The sequence below is a fragment of the Hetaerina americana genome, unplaced genomic scaffold (assembly GCF_022747635.1).
Source record: "Hetaerina americana unplaced genomic scaffold, ioHetAmer1.1.p SCAF_2, whole genome shotgun sequence".
NCBI lineage: Eukaryota > Metazoa > Arthropoda > Insecta > Odonata > Calopterygidae > Hetaerina > Hetaerina americana.
Window position 1 is genome coordinate 70,498,949 of NW_027286763.1, and position 18,742 is coordinate 70,517,690.

Below are 18,742 nucleotides of genomic sequence, written 5' to 3' on the forward strand. Positions count from 1 at the left end.
CCAGTCGTCCTGCTTCAACATTCCCTCACGGTTATATACTAATCTGGAAATTTAGTGTGGGGAAAAGAAAACTACATGCCCGGTGGCTAGAAATTTTAGAGGTCTTCCTTTAATGACCTTTCTGCTGAATCTTATTACTTGGCACCACTAATTTCCATTAGGTTTTTTTAACTAAGCTGCTACGAAAGTCGCGACTCCTATTCCATTACCTTTAGCACACGTAGGGGGCCTTTGGAGGCGATGCGATATGAATACTGTGAGGCAGACATAAAGCAATCTCCACGCCAGAAGATATCGAAAACATGAGTCACGAGGCTACACCATTTTCCTGAGAGTAGCATACGCTCTATTCGCTCCAATTGTGTACATTTAATCTACAGTTAGAATAAAAGCTCGTTAAGTATTGTGCATCTGAAGGATTGTTATTTAATAAGGAAACGAAGATATACTAAGAATAATACGTTCCGACAGGGGTCTAGAATTCGAATGTCCCTCATTTTCCCTGGCCTAGTTCTACCTAACAGGGAAAAAACTACTCGTAAATGCTCTTTCAGAACGGACGTCCACGAGCTTTGGGAAGTCTGTGTCATTGGGCGAAGCAGAATAAATAAGTGGGGAGGAATGATGAAGACATATGAGGAGGAGGAGGAAGGAAATCGGTAGAAAATTAATGAGTGACTTGAGGACATCTTTTCCGAACATCTCCCAAGAAGGAACCAAAATCATCTGGCCAATTTTAACTTTTATGTCAATGCGATTTGAAGGCAAAAATGGTGATAAACCGAAGAGTAATCCGCAGAAATGGCTTCCGCAACAATCAGTCCGTATGCAAGTAATCGAACCCATTGCTGGCTGATATGCGAGGAATTTGCGAAAGTCATCGACAAAAGTCACCCAGTAACCTTGAAAGGTTAAAAGACAACCTCCCGGACTAACCTGAGTAGCTAAAATGCTGACCGGTAGTCATAAGGTGACGAATGGTCTCGTCCTTTTTTTGATGCTTATGGAAACCTTTCGATGAAGTCCCGTCGTCCTTCCTCAAATCAGAGAAAGACAGGAATAACTGGCGATTTTGGCCACTTGTCACCGCTTCTTGGTTAACACTGCTATTTCAGAGAACGGATACGTGAGTAGATGTGATATGATGTGCGCACTTATTTTCCTCCGTTCATATCAGATGGTCTTTTGTGTTTGCGTCGTTGACGAGAAGACTAGCCTTCGCGTGACAAGGTGAGGAGGAGGGGAGGAGGGGTAGGAGGGGGTTGAGATATGACGAGTGGAACGAGGGCGGGTGGAGCGGCAGGAAGAGCGCCGGGAGGAGGAGGTGGAAAGAAAAATTATCGGTAAGGTGTGGGGAAAGTGATATCCCAAACAATTCTCTATCCGGTGAGATATTCAGTATTGTTCGCTCCTATTCCACAGAAGAATGACTCACGAGAAAAGTTTCGGAAGGACGGTTCACTGAGCGAGTTTCAGAACCGAGGAACGAGGCTATATCTATCGACATCATAGGTACCTTGTGGAGTGAAGTGTGGATGCGAGGCAGAACGAGGCAGGCAGGTGCTAGGGAACTGACCCCTTATTATGTTAAAATGGGACTTTTGAATTAGTTTATAAAAAATTCTCTCGGGATGGCCTTTCTATCGGAAATTCTGTGGCTCATAGCCTTGTTTTTTGTGATCGCGAAATGTGCCAAAGAGTAAAAAGCATTTATATCTATCACTGCAAGACTACATGGCTCTCATTTTATCCGGGTGAAGATTCATTGCGCATTTTTTTATGAATTACTTTCATCAAAAAATCGACAAGAGCGCACTATTGCCTTCCTAAGCGTCTTTTTTTTAGTTTCATCTGCCCGTCGCTGAAGAGGCTTACGTGTAAACTCTGTAACACCAGGCATTTCCTTCTTTTTGCAAAATTTCTTTCATTCCGCGGATATTTTGTGGAAATTAGCGAACAATTTAATTAACATGATATTCGCTAGCCTCCAAAAACGTTATTTAATGTGGCTTAATTACTAAAATGAAACCCCTCTCTCACATTTCCATTACACTTACCCAGCACCTGCCCAATAAAGCCTAGGCTCATTAAGGCGAAACCGTATATTATACTTTTTGTTCTCTGTAAGGTGGTTGCCCAGCAGAGCATACTTGACTCACTCTAAAACACTTAATTCAATTCCGCCTATTGTGCATGTAATGCCTAGTTTCCCATTTTTTTCGCGTCATAAGCGACGCTCATTTGTTCAGACTAAATTAAAATCTCCATTCTCTGTACTAGTCAGACGTATTGTCTAAATCGCGTGATAGTTCTCAATAAGTAATCGGTTGTACCCGTTATATCAATTAGTGTGTAGTTGGCAAATGATTCCTGGTGCTTATGAATGAACATGGCTTACATGTATCAAGCATGAAAGGGGTCCTACAATGAACTCATGGGATGCGACTGAACTCATGAGTGCTCAACTCTACCTTTTGGAGTTCCATTCATCAGTGACTCCTTCTTGCTAAAGACGATATTAGATGACCTTAAGCCCTTAAATACCGGACGAGGTGCGGCGAAGTTAACTTTTATGACAAGCAACTTAAAATAAGAATTTGAAACACAATTTCTCAATTTAATCTTTCTGTAGGCCCACACAATGCCATCAACGTCGGCGCCATGATTCCCAGTTCGACGAGAAGGCCTCTGTAAGATGGACCTTTGTCCCCAGGCTAATTGCTCATGGTCCGTCGCCGAGACTTCTTTGGCTCGTTACCACAAGACGTTCGAACTTCTTTAAACTGTTGCACCCACGATCCTACATTTATTATTTACATTACACCACCACCGCATGTCTCACTCAACTCAAGATTACTTTCGATGGGTGTCAAAACACGCAAGTGAGGAAAACCAATGATCATGGTGTTCGCGTTCACAAAACGACACGATTTTCAGTATTAAAAACGATTTTCACTCTATACGGCAACTACGAACCACGTATATGAACCCTGTACAATGTACGGTGTAGCCATTTTGGTCTAATATTTGAATAAAGTGCCTGCGTACGTATTTTAGACTCAACCACATCTGTCTACATACTTCCAAACACGAGAAGAAAAGTTGGGTACTTTAAAACTTAAACGCACCTCATATATGCGTAGAGTAATATGTTGTGAGATGCCTTTTCAAGGATTTAATTCAAAATTTTGGTGCTGTATCTGATTATGAGTTTTACTTTCATCAATTGAAAAATGTAATTGAATAAAAATACTCAACTATTTCACTTGGTCATTACCTTTCCATGCGTGTTTGTACTGCAACTAAGTTCTTTCTGCCGAGAAAGAAAGGCACAATACTGGAAGCTACATCTACCTACAAGTAGTTGCGAGAAAATATTTAGATTAATGATACGTGACGACTATTACTAAGATAGTTTCTGTTGCTCCTTTTGTTGATGAAAGTAAGATGAAATAACTTTCAGACGTAGGGGCGGTGTTGATATAGATTTTGGATATTGATAAGGAAGATTGGTAAAAAACCTCGAGCTGGTTATTTATGTAATTATTTAAACGAAAGCCGTCTAATGTATTCAATGTGTCACAATGTATCATTAATTTATTACGACCACTACCGTCTTCTACCATACAGCAGTGATATTTCGAACAGGTTGTTGTCATTTGGATGATAAGCGTGTACTGGTACTCTTACGTCAGAGTTTATGGTTTATTAAGTGACCAGACATACCTGTGATCGATGTATACATTATCGTACTTGTTGCTTTGGTTGTTGTCTTTGGTGTTACATCACCCCCGCAACACCCTCCTTATGCTGTTGTGGCGGTTTGCATGTAAAAATGGAGTGGTTGGGAGGCAATGTCAGCATCACTCAAGGTCCAAGTCGTAATTGTTAACGTTTGTCGTGTGACCTTGTTGTGCCGTCAGAGTTTTCGTCGAATATGGACGCGGTACTCAACTCGTGGAGAACTTTCCATTTCGGGTCTGAGAGCGGATCAACTTTCCGCCGAGGTGTATCCTCTGAAGTTTTGCCGACCGACGTAGTGGGCGACATTGGCGACCGCGTTGGGTGTCCTGTGAGGAATACCAAGTCGAGGTGATACTTTACTTCTCATACCTCGGAATAGAAGTCGTAAAATTTCAATGTCGACGTCCAAATTCACGCTCATTATTTACCTGTTTGAATTCAAAGGGACCAATCTTACATTCCGTGGGCATGATGGGCCCGAAATATAGGATTTCGGTAGTTTCCTTGTACTTGAATTTTCAAGAAAATTAAACCATCGAATTTTCTAAAACATGGCTTTATGGTTGATCATGCAGTTTATTTCCACCACATGCTTCAAATAATTCGACAGTGAAACGTTAAGACACTGACGAAAGTTTCATTTCTTAACGATGGTCGACTACATTTTCGGAAACGCGGTACGCTACCCGTCGCGAACAATCCATGTTTAGTCATTTCGATTCATGTTTGGCGACCGTTGTCGGATATATCGGCGACGTTGACTGTGAAAAGGTTAAGGGAACGTTGAAAGTCACGGAGTTTGAACTCCGAAGTGATTTCGTCCTCGCGCTGACGTACTATGCCAGTACTACGTATGTCAGAATCGGCATTGAAGGCTGGGTGTCGAAAATGGATCACAACTCGATTCGGCGAATGGAATTCGAAGGATCAGTACTTCGGATATTTAGCATCGGCGTGGTCGTGTCTGAAGAGCGGGAAGCAGGCAAGGGGGAGGCATGGACGACTATGGGGTGGTCAGCGGGCGTCCCAGACTCATTCCTGACATCGCTTCGTTGAATCGGCGGGGGGGGGGGGGGGTGCGGCTGGCTGGGGAAGGGTGAGAATGCAACTAGTTCTCACCCCCTGTCGTTGCTTCCTAAGCATCCCCTCCGAGCTGAGAGGGTAGGACGACGGAATGCTGCTTAAAGAAGAAGAGAGACCTCTCTGGCGAGAAAAAACTCGACACATTCATGCAGGGCTTTGCGAGATGATGATTAGTTAATGCCTGCGAGGAAGACTTCCGTACCGTATTCAGGAGAGGAAGTGGGGGGTGCAAGGCTCCAGGGGTCACCAAAATCATTTCCCTTTCGATGTTTCTGACTCCTCAAGGTTCTATCACTTCCAAAAGTCTGCAGACAGTCACAGGCGCTTCGAGGATTGAGGAGAAGTCGAATTGTTCTTCATGTTGGCTGGCAACGTACAACGTCAGAACAACGAACAACTGTCCTTCAAAGTCATATACTTGACTAATTTTTTTACCTTTTCCAAAATCTCGGCATGTTAGTGACCGCCTGCAGAATTTAGGAAACTGCATAGATATCGTGCACTTTCTTCCCCTAATATCCAAGCCGGAATAAAAATGACTGGTTTTTAAGTTAAGAAGCTCTCTCTCTTTCTTACAATTTTTTTCATATTCATCGTAACCTCGCATACTTTTTTTGACTTTGTTGATTACGCACACCATTTTGTACGCGTTCTTCGTTTCATGGGACTAATCATCTTCCTTGTCGTGAGAGTCTCGTCTGCCAAATTCAACCATGCGCTTCTCAAACTCCCTCTTCCTCTCAATCCATTTACCCGTTTGGTTACTCGGCTCCCATTCATTCTCTCAGGATGAACAAACTAGCGAAGCACTCTCCATTTATACCAACTTGTCCATTGCCAGTGAATCCAGTCCAGATATTCTCGTGGTCCACTGATTCAGGTCCACGGTATCTCTTCATACATGACATTTCACCACAACCACTCCGCAAGTGCCCCATACCGACTACATTTAGTCAACATTTATGTTTATTGCGGTAGTTATATCCATGTTTATCTTCCCTAAAATAATGTAGGAAGGAGTTCACTTTCATGTACTGCCGTATTTGCTGCTTTAGGCAAACATTTTTGATAAAATTGCTCCAAATACAACCGACAACATTTCTATTCTTACTCCATCTAATCTCCTTATCTATTCTATCCTAAAATCTTTCCCAAACTTTCTCTGGGGACAACCTTTATGCAATGCGATTTTTATGAAGTTTTAAATAATAATAATTAAAGTCTTTCGTTCATATGAGATAATTTATTCCTGCTTGCTGATAATCACCATAGTGTAAAGCAGACATTTTACATTGGTTAAAGCTTACTTCGGGTGGACCAATTTTTATTATTTTACCCAGGCGCCTCATATCCGTTATTGTTTTTCATCATACAGAAGTTGCAGAAATCCATGTAGTCAGAGTTGATAAACATTGCTCATATACAGAGTGGACTCTACAGTCAATATGGGCGGTGTTGAACACACCACCTCATTATCCTCGCATGTACTGTGGATTGGACGTTCTTCTAACCTTCCTCCGAAAAATAAGGATGTGGATGTAGATCTTTTAGGAGCACCCCTGATGTTGAAGGTGGATATCGTTCATAAGAAGAATGGAATACATATATTTACAATTTTATATATTTACACAATTCAAATTATTCGTCAGTATTTTACGATATACCCAATTCGTACTGACACCCTCATACATTGCCATAACTAGACATTTTTGAGTGAAAGATCGAGTTTATTAAAATAACACACCATAATAAATCGAGAATAATCTCGGGAAACTATAGTTGCGGGCTTAGGTAAGCAGTTAACAGCACAGTCGTGAAGCATTTTCCTTTCTCAGCTTACCTCTTCTCGATTAAGCGAATACCTAATTAGTAATTAATTACGTTACTGCGACCCTTCGCAACGTTCGAGTAACTCAGTCTGCTAATTCTCAGCGCACAGAGCTCTCTTAATTGACTTAGTCACCGATTCTCAAATAGCTCAAGTGTTAAGTGTCTGCGCATTTACAAAGAACACACCATCGTTGCGCTTCAAGCTACGTCTATTTAATCACAGTTGTGGATATGATTGTAAACATTTCTTGTTTTTTTAATGTACACTAATTGGTTACATTAGGTATACATATAAATGCAAACCAATTTAGTCAGGTAACACCTGCAAACCCACATGGGTTTTAGCCTTCAACTTTTGTCGGAATAGTTATACATAGTTACACTCTTTCGCCACTCTTCAAAAATAATTTTTGCAATGGCGTAACGATCTTGATTAGCAGAAGATAATCAAACGATATAAATGCATAGGCGAAAGACTTTTTCATGAAATAGTTCTAGGCATGAAGCAATTGGCAAGAGAATAAGATAATTGCGCTACGGCAATATCTGTGGGAGCTGTAACGTGACAAAATGATGGCATAAATTATAGGCAAGGTACACTACGACACCGTTGGCCGGGCTCTGTCGTCAAATTGTTAGTCCGTTTCTTATGAGCTGAATAAGACGTTACAAAACCAACGATCAATAGGTGTGCGTTTGAGGCGGTGATAACTTACGGTTTTGTCAAGATCACCGACAATATTTGAGGACGCAACTGCATAGTCAGGTGGTTCACGGGTGTGTGCGCGAAATTAGTCAGAAGTTCTTTACACAAGCATCGATCTTCTCGGCAGTGGAAAGGGCTAGATGCGTGCACATGATAAGTCTAAGGAACTGTCGCTTGGCTTCAAGTCAACAGTTCATGCTATCTGATATGGTGAGGGCCGAAAATCTTCCCTTCCCAACGGAAATTTCATTTTTTTCCATCATCATCCTCGAAAGGAATTACGTTCCTAATTCGCGTGTCCAGGTGGGTTCTATGTAGCGACGTGGCTACGTGATTGAGGTCTTTATCGCAAGGAGATCTGACAGAGCCAAATAGTACTTTTTTACGGCATTTCAATTTCGTGAGTCGGAGAGCCTCAAGGGAAACGTAATTAGTGACGGGTTTCAACGTTTTGGACTTACTTGCACGTCTGCACGTTGAAGTAAGACTTTCAACTGCACGTCTGGAATTGATCTGGGTGAGATTTCACCAAAAATCTAACATTAAAATACAAAAGTTTTCAAATAAAAGTTTCATTTCAGTTGTTGCTAACCTATACTAACATTATTCACCGTTGCCGTAGATGACGCACTTCTTCACCGAATTAAGAACCTCGTTAAAAATTCAAAAAAGCGTAATATCAAGGAAACATTATCCTCATTGGCATTTAATTGCCGAAGTTTAAACCACAGAGTCGCACAATATCACCATCTTATTTTAAGCACAGGCGCAGACATAATTATTGGAACAGAAAGCTGGTTTAACGACTGATATTGCCGTCGGTGAAATTTTCCCAAAATCCTTTTCCATTTACAGAAATGACGGAACAAATAGAATCGGGGGCGGTGTCTTTATTACAGTTAAATATTCTTGCGTCAGCAGGGCGGAGGAAATTCCGGGTAATGGTTTGGAAAGCATTTGGTGCTCAATTAAAAGTCCTCAATCCAAATGAATTCATGTATGCGCATTTTGCAGTCCGCCAATCGACAGAGACAGTTCAATACTAGAATTAGATCAGTAAATCAAAGGTTTCTTACCTCAACACAATGATCGCGAGGTAATAATCGGTGGAGATTTCAATATCCCATCTATTGACTGGAGCACATATAGTTTTAAAATGGGCGGTACAGACAAAGACATCTACGAATCGCTATTGAATTATTTAACGTCGAACTAATTGAATCAACCTGTCAGTTAGCCAACTTGGGGCGATAATATTCTTGATTTGTTAGTAACGAATATTCCCGAAAAAGTCTAAACTATAGAAACTATAGAAGGAATGAGTGATCACAGGGCAGTAACTGTCAAGTTTTCTCTTCACGGTGTCCGAAATAAGAAGCCTAAAAGGAAAATTGACTTGTTACTGAGGGGGACCTTACTTACTTGTTACTGTAATTGACTGTTAAAGAGGGGGACCACAACGGTCGAAAGTGCGTGCTACAGAATCAATTTGCTAATTTTAAGAAAGATAGTAATCACCGAAATACTGAGGATATGTGGAATCACTTCCTTGAGATCACGCGCTCGGCAGTCGACAAGTTCATTCCCAGTAAATACATAAAAGATAACACGGAACCTATACGGTACGATGCGGATGTTAGAAAGGCATTTAGAGGTCAAAGCACGCAAAGATGAAAAATATTAGGGATGATATCTCTAGCGACAAAAGAATTGAGACCACTTATGATTACAAGATATCTAGGGCGAACGCCAAGAATTTATTAATTTCAGGGGGATCGAGATGGTGCGGGGGCTAACGTACTAGCTTCCCACCCAGAGGGCCCGGGTTCAAATCCCGGCGGTGTTTAATATTTTTCAGAGGTATCTCGATCCCTACTTGAGGTGCTTTGTGGAGCGCCCTTTGAGTGAGTACGCCGTCCGTCGGATGGGACGTTAAGCAGCGGACCCCTTGGCGCCTTTCGTAAAGAGTAGGCTAATGCCGACGCCGGGTTTCTATCCACCCTTCATCCTTTCCTGTCCATCCACTATGGCGCAAATGACCTCAGCTGTCGGTCGCCTCCCCTAAATACTACTACTACTACTTAATTTCGGAAAGCGTTAAGCAAATTCAAAAGGAAAAGGTTAGTGGAAAATTTGAAAGAGATTTCAAAAGCATTTTGGTCATACGTCAGAGAAGTTCAGGGAAATAAGTAAACTGTCAATTCACTCAAAAATGATAAAGTCGAGAGAGTAACCAGCAGTTTGGAAAAGGCTAACTTATTAAATTCCTTCATTCTAAGCGTCTTCACCAATATCTCATCGATTGCCTCAATGTTCCAGTGGCGATTGTTCTAGATTTTAAGAAAACCTTCGATGAAGTACCTCATAGGAAACTACTCGCAAAGTTAGAAGGATATGTCATAGATAAAAATGTTCGGGGTGGGATGAAAGACTTTTTGAATGGTTGGGTTCAAAGAGTAGTGATAGATGGAGTTAGCACAAATGCAGTAGAAGTTACTTCAGGTGTTCCCCAGGAAAGTTTCATCGGACCTCTTTTATTCCTACTTTACGTTAACGACATTGAATCCATAGTCACTAGTAAGCTACATTTATTTGGCATCGACGCAGTATGTGCCGTGATATCCATGATACTAAGGACACAGCTGCTTTGTCAGATGACCTTAATGCTATGCAACGCTGGCGTGACACTTGGCAATTAGAATTAAGCTTAAAAAAACTGCTGCGTATATTCCTCTCGGGTCCTCCACCGGGTTATTTCGTCCATATTGGCCGAAGTTGCGATGTCCGACTCGGTCATCGTCTTCAGGGCTTCTGAAGACGATGACCGAGTGGGACATCGAAACGTCGGCCAATATGGACGAAATAACCCGGTGGTGGACCCGAGAGGAATATACGCAGCTGATACGCCGGGAAAACACCAAATCTTTAAAAAAAACTGCGTAGTCATAAATTTTTGGAAAAAGAGCAATTCCATCCCGAACGCCTACTGCATTGGAAACACCGAAATGGAACGTGGAAAACGGGGATAGAGGTTCCTTTACCCATCAATTAGTTCCGAAGCTCAGAAAATCATACAGTTCGCGTTGAACTGGGTGGGTCCAGCGGCAATTACCTCATTTGGAATCGGGACATTGCGGCTAGTGGGCGAACGCTATACCCGCTATTCTTTGGCACCACTCACATTGCCTTTACACAATGCTAGGCCGACCTTTGCGGTCCTCGTCGTGAACATTGGTGCGGCCATTTTTAAACTGTATGCACCATTGCCTCACTCCACCTTCATTCATTATTCCATCTCCGTGCACTTCACAAAGTTGCATATGAATTTCAAATGGCTTGTGGGTTTTTGCCAGTACAAACCCAATCACAGATCGCGCTTGACAACTCGCGGGACTAGCCCTACCCACCGCCACGCCAGGCCGAAACGTAAGTTACTTTCTGGTCAGCCATCGTACTTACATTTACTACTCAGTTCTTTGAGTTTTAAATGTGGCAGAAGAAATGGATTGCACCAAAACCAGATACCACGAATTCCATGAGAAAAACGTCTGGTCTTATCATCGCCACCACCGTTGGTTATCGTTACGCAATGTTTTATTCTTCGGCTTCTACATATATATATATATATATATATATATATATATATATATATATATATATATATATATATATATATATATCGCCTTTTTCTAAAACGCATTTGATTCATCAGCTGGCGTAAGGGTGGAACATTTATCATTAAATTAACAAATGATTGTGGGTTCAGGTGTCTATATGATCACTTTACTATGTGATAATGGTGGGGTTTTTCCGCGTGCCCACTATTTTATTATAGAGTTGCTAATCAGCAGCCCATAGCTTCCCTGTGAATTCTCCCGGTTTCGGTATTTAAACCCTCGCCCCACCAATTAGCCGGCTACCTCACGAAACGCGAGGAAAACGCCAGAAATAAGAAAAAAGAAAACAGCTCTGAGAGGCACGAGGAAAAATTAATAACCGAGCATCGACGCTATTATAATTAAATATTAATTATTTTTGACAGCATTATTTCATTAACTTAATTTCACTCGAAATATCATTATTTCTCCAAATATTTATCTACCTTCCCTTGACACCTCAAGGAGAAGAGCGACAATCACGAGTATGATATAAGTTTTACCCAAAAGTGTAGAAAACCGCTTTGAAATGGCTTAAGATTTAAATGATCGCTCACTCTCCCTAGGAAATTGATATATCTGCTTAATTGAATTTGTGTACATCACAATCACCGTTTCACGTGTTTCTGTTACAAAGTAGTTGGGCGGTTATCTGGTGGGAGGATTACTCATCAAATAAACAAGGGGTTCAAATGCCTGCATGATCGCTGTGCTATGTAGTGATGATATGAATTTTAATCTAATGAGGTGAATGAACAGAAACGAGAATCTCAAGCTAACTAAACACCCCTTTGCCAAAACAACTTAGGTAATATTTTTAAGTATCTAATCTCCAGTGGAAGTGCTTTTGTGGAAGGTGGGCCACTTGGGTAAACGGTCAGTGCTAGGCCCCTACATTGCCTGTCCATCCTCCTACCCAGACTTTGTAGGAAATAGGCACAACATATGTAGGCAGCTACACATGACTATAGAAGCTGTGGAAGAGGTTACTATATACGAGTACATGGTTGGCACACGTGGTGGCTACATACATCGTTTGCACAAAATATATCGGGAAAAGTTTTGGGAAAATAAAATGATTTCAGATATTGCTGCAATGCTTCAAATTCCTCAAAGCACATCCTTTGAGTGTCGACACACTTTCTCCTGCGGTTTTTTCACAACTCGAAGGCTCCCAGGTTGGTGGATACCGGAAGGGTACGCGTACAAGCTTCTTTGACGGCACTTAGAGCCCCATGGTGGAGTCCTTTGAGAGAGTATTTCTCTTTTGAGAATAGGAGATAGTCTGCTAGTGCCAAATCGGGACTGTGAGAGGGTTGGGGAATCGTCGCGATGACGCTGCAGAAGGTCTTTGCAAGCACACACTCGACTCTGCTTTTGGTCGTCCTTCAAGACCTTCGGGGCGAGTTTAGCGCAGATCTTTCGTATCTCCAAATTTTTAGTGATGATGGCGTGCACTGTCATATTATCAATGCCAATACATTTAACACGTCCTTTTTCCTACGAACAATAAGGTATCAAAATAACGTTGTCCGACCGCGCCACCGAGGGAGGAGTGTGCTAAGTCAAAATCAGCCTTGTGATCGCCCCCTGCCATACACCCTAGCGGTGGCTTGCTGGGTACCATGAATATACAGGGTTCGTCCGGAAAATAAGTGTACTGAGCTCAGGAAAAAAAATTTATTACACTTTTACATATCTTAAGCTAATATTCCTCAAAATAGGACCCTTGTGAGTCGATACACTTGTTCCAGCGGCGTTCCCATTCCTGGAACGCTCCCGCGAAGGCATCATCGGGAACCTCTCGAAGACTCGCCGTCGACCTCTTCTCTGCCCTCCACGAACATCTTGTGCCACCGAAAGATCATGTTTCTGGACATGGCTGACTCCCCGTAAGCCTGGTTAATCATACCGACAGTTTCGGTAGACGATTTCCCAAGCTTTACCGCAAATTTGATGGAATAACGCTGCTCCAAAAACTTCGGCATCGCGTTCCGTGATGTGGGTCGAGCGTGGAGGTTCGCGTTAACAGAGCTCCTCACTACACCACAGCTCAGAGCCGACTGCCTTTTTCAGCGTCGCTTGCCAACATACCCCCCTCCAATCGCAGCCCGTCAGAGCGGTGCTGGGCGCGCCGCTCCAGGCGCGCCCAGCCCAGGAGTCAGTACACTTATTTTCCGGACGAACCCTGTATGCATGTAAATGATCTGCGATCATGCGCACACTTACCGCCAGTCTGAATTCAGCACTTCACGTGCAAGCCAGTAAAAGATTGTTACCGACACTCTTTATACAAACCTTGTATATGGCTACACAACTGTGTAGCATGTGTAACCGTCTAAATAGAACGTGCAAATGCCTAAAGAATATGTGCAGCTATAGATGTAGCTTCCTTTTAGGGATTGTAATGGCAATGTGAGTGGTGCCAAAGAATAGCGGGTATAGCGTTCGCCCACTAGCCACAATGTCCCGATTCCAAATGAGGTAATTGCCTCTGGACCCACCCAATTCAACGCGAACTGTATGATTTTCTGTGATTCGGAACTTACGTACGGGTAAAGGAACCTCTATCCCCGCTTTCCACGTGCGAATGATAAAAAGTCAAACTACTGCTAGAATATATCCGCAGTATATATGATAAATAAACACCCATTCTGAAATATTGAAAACATTTTTCTTCTATGACACAGTTCGCGTCCAGATGAGACCAAGGTTACTCCTAACCGATACCCCCAAGTCATGGATAAAAATACCTTGCTGTCACCTACCATTCCTAACATAACGCAACAAAACCAATTCATAATTATCATTATCACGTGGTGAGAAGACCGATGACCTAACAACATTTTTCCTACGTCCTCATGCCCTCCTCATGGGGTATGCAGTACACGTAATGCCCCAGTTCTTTCTGAAAGTGACATATTCATCGGAGCCCTATGAATCCGAATGATTTCATTCAATCACGAGAAATTTGTGCTGAGGCTTCCATGAAGGAAGCCACCCCCTGGCGGCACACGGTTGACGACCCCTGATCTCGACGCCGCGCAATGCGAATTCTTTATCGCTCAATTCCCAGTCTCTGCGGGCAAAGTCAACGAGAGGAAAACGAGAGTCGGTCTGCTTGGTGCCTGCGAGCGAACGCAGATATTGAGGGTTCGAAATCGGCTTTGAAAAAGATTATTTTCCTCTTAAACTATCTCGAAAGTACACGATCAATGTCCGTTGAAAGAAGCAGGGGTCCTCTAAGTGAGTTTAAATGTTTTTCCTTTCATTTTTAATGGAATATGTACGGTATCGATGGGACGTGCCGGACTTTCATGCCATGCATTCGGTACCTCAAATTTCCATGATAACCTGAACCAGGTATTAGTTCCGTCAAAGTACACGGCATTTTCCGCAATTTTCGCAATTGACTTCGCGGGACTGCTGGGACAGCCATTACTGCTTTTAAGGTCTCCCTGTTGGGACAAATTGTTAATCATACTCGCGGTTTTTAAATTATGGAGGGTTTTTTGCGTAGAATTTGTTAAGGTACAGACCTGAAAATATCACAATCGTCAATTTTTTAAAATGTAATTTTGTAAACACCGGATCTATTGCAATATATAATTTTTATAGGTTAAAAAAATTGTGTAAAGATTATTAAAAATACATTCGGGAAAAAAAATTACTTAAAAGAATAATCATAATATTGGAGAACTTGTTTTTGAGCATGAAAGAGGGTAAAATAAAAGGAAAGGCGCCTCGGGGAAGGTCAGGGGAAAAATATCAATATATTGATAGAATATCTGCAGACCAAGTAATGAGGGTTGTTGGATGGAAGCCCAATCAAGATGTAAGGAGCTAAGAGTTAGATGGAGAAGAATGGAAGTCTGCAGTCAAACAATTTCGGGCTGAAATACTGAGGATTGTGATATTATTATTTATGAAAAACAGTATATAGCATGTTCCCAGCCAGTCAACAGAGAAAAAAATAAAGAAAACGTGAGTTACTAGATGAGCTAAAGAAAATATACTATATTGCCGATGACTTCGATGGTTTAAGCCTCAGCAATGTGAAAGTTCTTGTTCGTGAAATGAGGAACAGTGTATATCTTTCCACTTAAATTTGTTAGGTACATTTGAAGGAATACGCAGGCGTCATCTTCGGGTTAGCTGAAGGTAAAAAGTATGGGTTGAAACTAATTACACACAAATGAACAATTCTGTCTTCCTTTCTCTACAGCAATCAGCAACATGTAGAGATCAACACGGCAATACTTTTCACGTGTTCTGACTGAAATCACTTGAAAAACAGACGTCACTCGCTTGATCGCAATCGCCGGAGTCGGAATCTCCCTTGGCAACATACTAGTATATTCGCTCCGGTTGACTCGACTTGCGGTATAATCAGAAGATAAGTTCAGCGACACCAACATCTCCTATCGTTCATTCAATTCCACAGTCCCGAGAGTCATTAATATATTTTTTCTTTTTCCGTGTATTCCAAATCAATGATAACTTGGCGAGGGCTGAACATTGCTCCAATGCATTCCAATAGACAAAAATTAGGCACGAAGGGAGAATGAATAAGACTGCATTTCCACAGGAAAGACTTTGTGTGAAAACGCAGTCTTATTCATTCTCCCTTCGTGCTTTACAAATGGATTTCCACAAAGTATCGACCTCAACATTCTCTCGAATAAACTCCTATATGATGGACTCTGCATCTACATACATAACACCCCGCAAGCCTCCGCAAGGGCGTCTGGCGGGGGGTGATAGGTCACCAACTATGCATGCACTATCCCAATAATGTCACCTCTATACAAATATTAGTTTGATCATACACTCGAAAATATTAATCAAGCGAAATAAAGTACTAGCATGCAATAATATAAAAAAAGGATACGTATATTCAAATCATACTGTAGAACTGATAAAAAATATGGTTCTATTTAATAAAAAGAAATGACAAGCTGGATATGGACAAAATAGAGAAATTGCCATTTTTAATTATCGCTTACGCGATTGCTCTCTAGTCTATTGCTCAATCTCTGATGGTAGATTCTCTGGCTATCCATCTCTCTAATTTTACCTGGGCGATCTAATCTACCATAATTAGTCGGGGCCTATAATATGCCTTGAACTTCGTCAGATAAGTAACCTACCTCAAATTTACGCAGTAAATTTAACCTATTGTATATATTGTATATATTGTAACCTATTGGTGTATTTATACCTACGGTGAACTAGTGGCTCCAATCCTGATTCTTACAATAGCGACATGACACTGCTACCTTGCTCAAAACAACTTTCACCAACCTAACTACTCTTGGTTGAACTCGATTAGTTCCATAATTAAACCTACCTCGTGAGGATTCCGCAGCATATTCAAGGTGGGGAATAACTAACGTGAAATAACAAAGCTCTAATGCAAGGGAATGCGTGTTTGCGGTTTTGAAAGTACTATTTTGACAAGGAGATGTTCAACCACAGTATTCGACCAGGAGTTTAGTTTCATAGTTAAGCGCAGAGCTCTCCTCCAACTGAACCTTAAAACTCACACTTTCAGGGTGAAAACTAAACTTAAGCGCCCTTTAACCTTATAATATTACTTTCTGACTATCTCAATTAATGATCGGCATTTCTCGGAAAACTAATTCTCTTATAACCCTGCTATTGCTATCGTATCAATTATCCGCATGATTATGGGGTTCTTTTTTGAAATGTATCTAATGTATTAACCCACATCCTCCATAATGGGTCCCAGATATTTTCCACTAATTCCAAATTTGACATAACTAGTGTGAACATACCCTAGAAACTTTTCCATAGCCTTTATCTATCACTACCTATTCACTTATGCCGCCTTTTCCGAGTGATCCTGCATGCTACCCTGGTGGTGATTGTTCCACATGTTAAGTTGGTTATCGAGATGTATTTACTGTCCTCGCTTAATCGCTTAATCTAATCGCTTAAATTTCTTATGCAATGAAGTGTTTCCAATTTATTTTAATCCAAAGGTTCATTAGCTTGAGCTACGTTACCAGCAGCGTCGATAATATCGTTGTTTCTGGCAATCTTAATAGAAATCAAAGACAACATGATGTAAAAATCACAATATTTGAGCATTGAAAGTTTTATTTCCATGGATAAATTGTTAAGTGGCGCGCTTTCACGATAACTGAAAGGCTGCGGGCCTTTAGCTGTTGAGTAATTCTGTTAACGCCAATGCTAGAGGAGTCCCAAACAGAGTGTACCAGATTACTGGGACATTCTTCAGAGCCAACTGGAGGACGCCAGTTGGCTCCCAGCCTTTGCTGGGAGCCAAATGGGGGCCTCCAACCTTTCTTGAGACTCCCCTCCCTCATACTCAGCCAGAGAAACCGCCGTACATCCGTTAATCTGTCCGGATACGTCCATAATATGTCCATACTACGTTTGGATCAGACCTTATATATGGAGTTAAAGAGGGGTGTATTGAAGAGTAGGATGTTTGGTTACGTTTTGCTGGGAGAGACAATATAATTGTATTTTGCCTGTGTCCATATAAAACCTACCTTAACTAGTAGATTAACTATAATAATAATAATATATAACTCTTATGATTTGCTTTGTAGTGACGATCACCCAATCATCCCACGTGGCTTGTTTGTTGTGTTGAGTGCTCCAGCTAGCTTCCAGTTCACACCCATAATTCGAAATAAGCAATGGTCTCGGCTCATAAGGGGTAAGAGGCTTGGAAACTCTTAAATAATCTTCTTCTTATAGTTCATGTGAACGTTAGAGTTGGTTATCAATATCTTACGTTGTATTTCCTGGGAAAGCTTTATCATATACTATGTGCATAAAGGGTATGAATCAATTTCCGTGTACGGTGTTCACGATTGGTGTTCTCATTAATAATTTCATGAGAAGCGCGAGTGCGGTAATAACCACAGATTGTTGATCTTTTCCAATTTACGGCCCTTGACGATATAGTTATATTCAAATTGGTGCATGTTGGTGTAGCTCAAATTATTCCAGCTTGATTATAAAATGACAATATTCATTGGTAATGGCCTAAGTTCTGTCAGTCTCTGAAAACTACCCGGGGAAGGAAAGGAGGAATTTAACTTTTAAACAACACGAAAGAAACACTTGCTGGAATGTTATGACGTGTTTAGAGCTCTCTTTCTGTCCAGCGATTGTATTTCGGTTTTGTTGAATCAGGCAATCACCACTCTGAATCGTAATCTGAGTTTCAATATTCGAGTCACGTTCAATGAATCGCTCAAAAATCAGTTACTCCACCTTTTATTAATGAGCGAAAACGGCTTGTCTCTTTAAAAAAATTGAACGACTCGTCGATGGTACAAAGGTCTTAGCTGCATTGATAGCAGTCGGCTCAACTTTTATGGCTTAGGTTAGAATTATTCAAAATAACTGTGGCCGTTCAAGAGCGATACAAAGTCCAGTAAGCGCTATAAAATGGAGATTACGAGGCGATTGTTCCTTCTAGATAAAGGCATTTGTTTCTCGAGTCGTGACATGATAAGCAAGCAGTTAACTCTCGTCACGTCACAAAAATGTGTCAATTGCTAAAAACCCCTGAATCTCATGGCACCGTTGAACTGTGCTGTTTGAGCTGCAAGGCTGAATGGCTGAATACAAGAAATGACTTTTTTAATTGAGAATGGTACCTTTCCGCAGGGTAAATAATTCTGTGGAGAAGTACTATTGTTCAGTGAAAATTAAAAAT

General features: G+C 41.4%; 1 protein-coding gene across 1 annotated transcript in view; it reads right to left on the reverse strand.

The window, feature by feature from the left end:
* Nucleotides 1–1,182, reverse strand: part of Gp150 (glycoprotein 150) — a 12,304-nt gene extending 11,122 nt beyond the window's left edge. The window contains exon 1 of the mRNA XM_071585231.1: nt 937–1,182. The gene's annotated coding sequence lies outside the window, so the exon portion shown is untranslated. The remainder of the gene's footprint in view (nt 1–936) is intronic.
* Nucleotides 1,183–18,742: the final 17,560 nt, after the last annotated feature.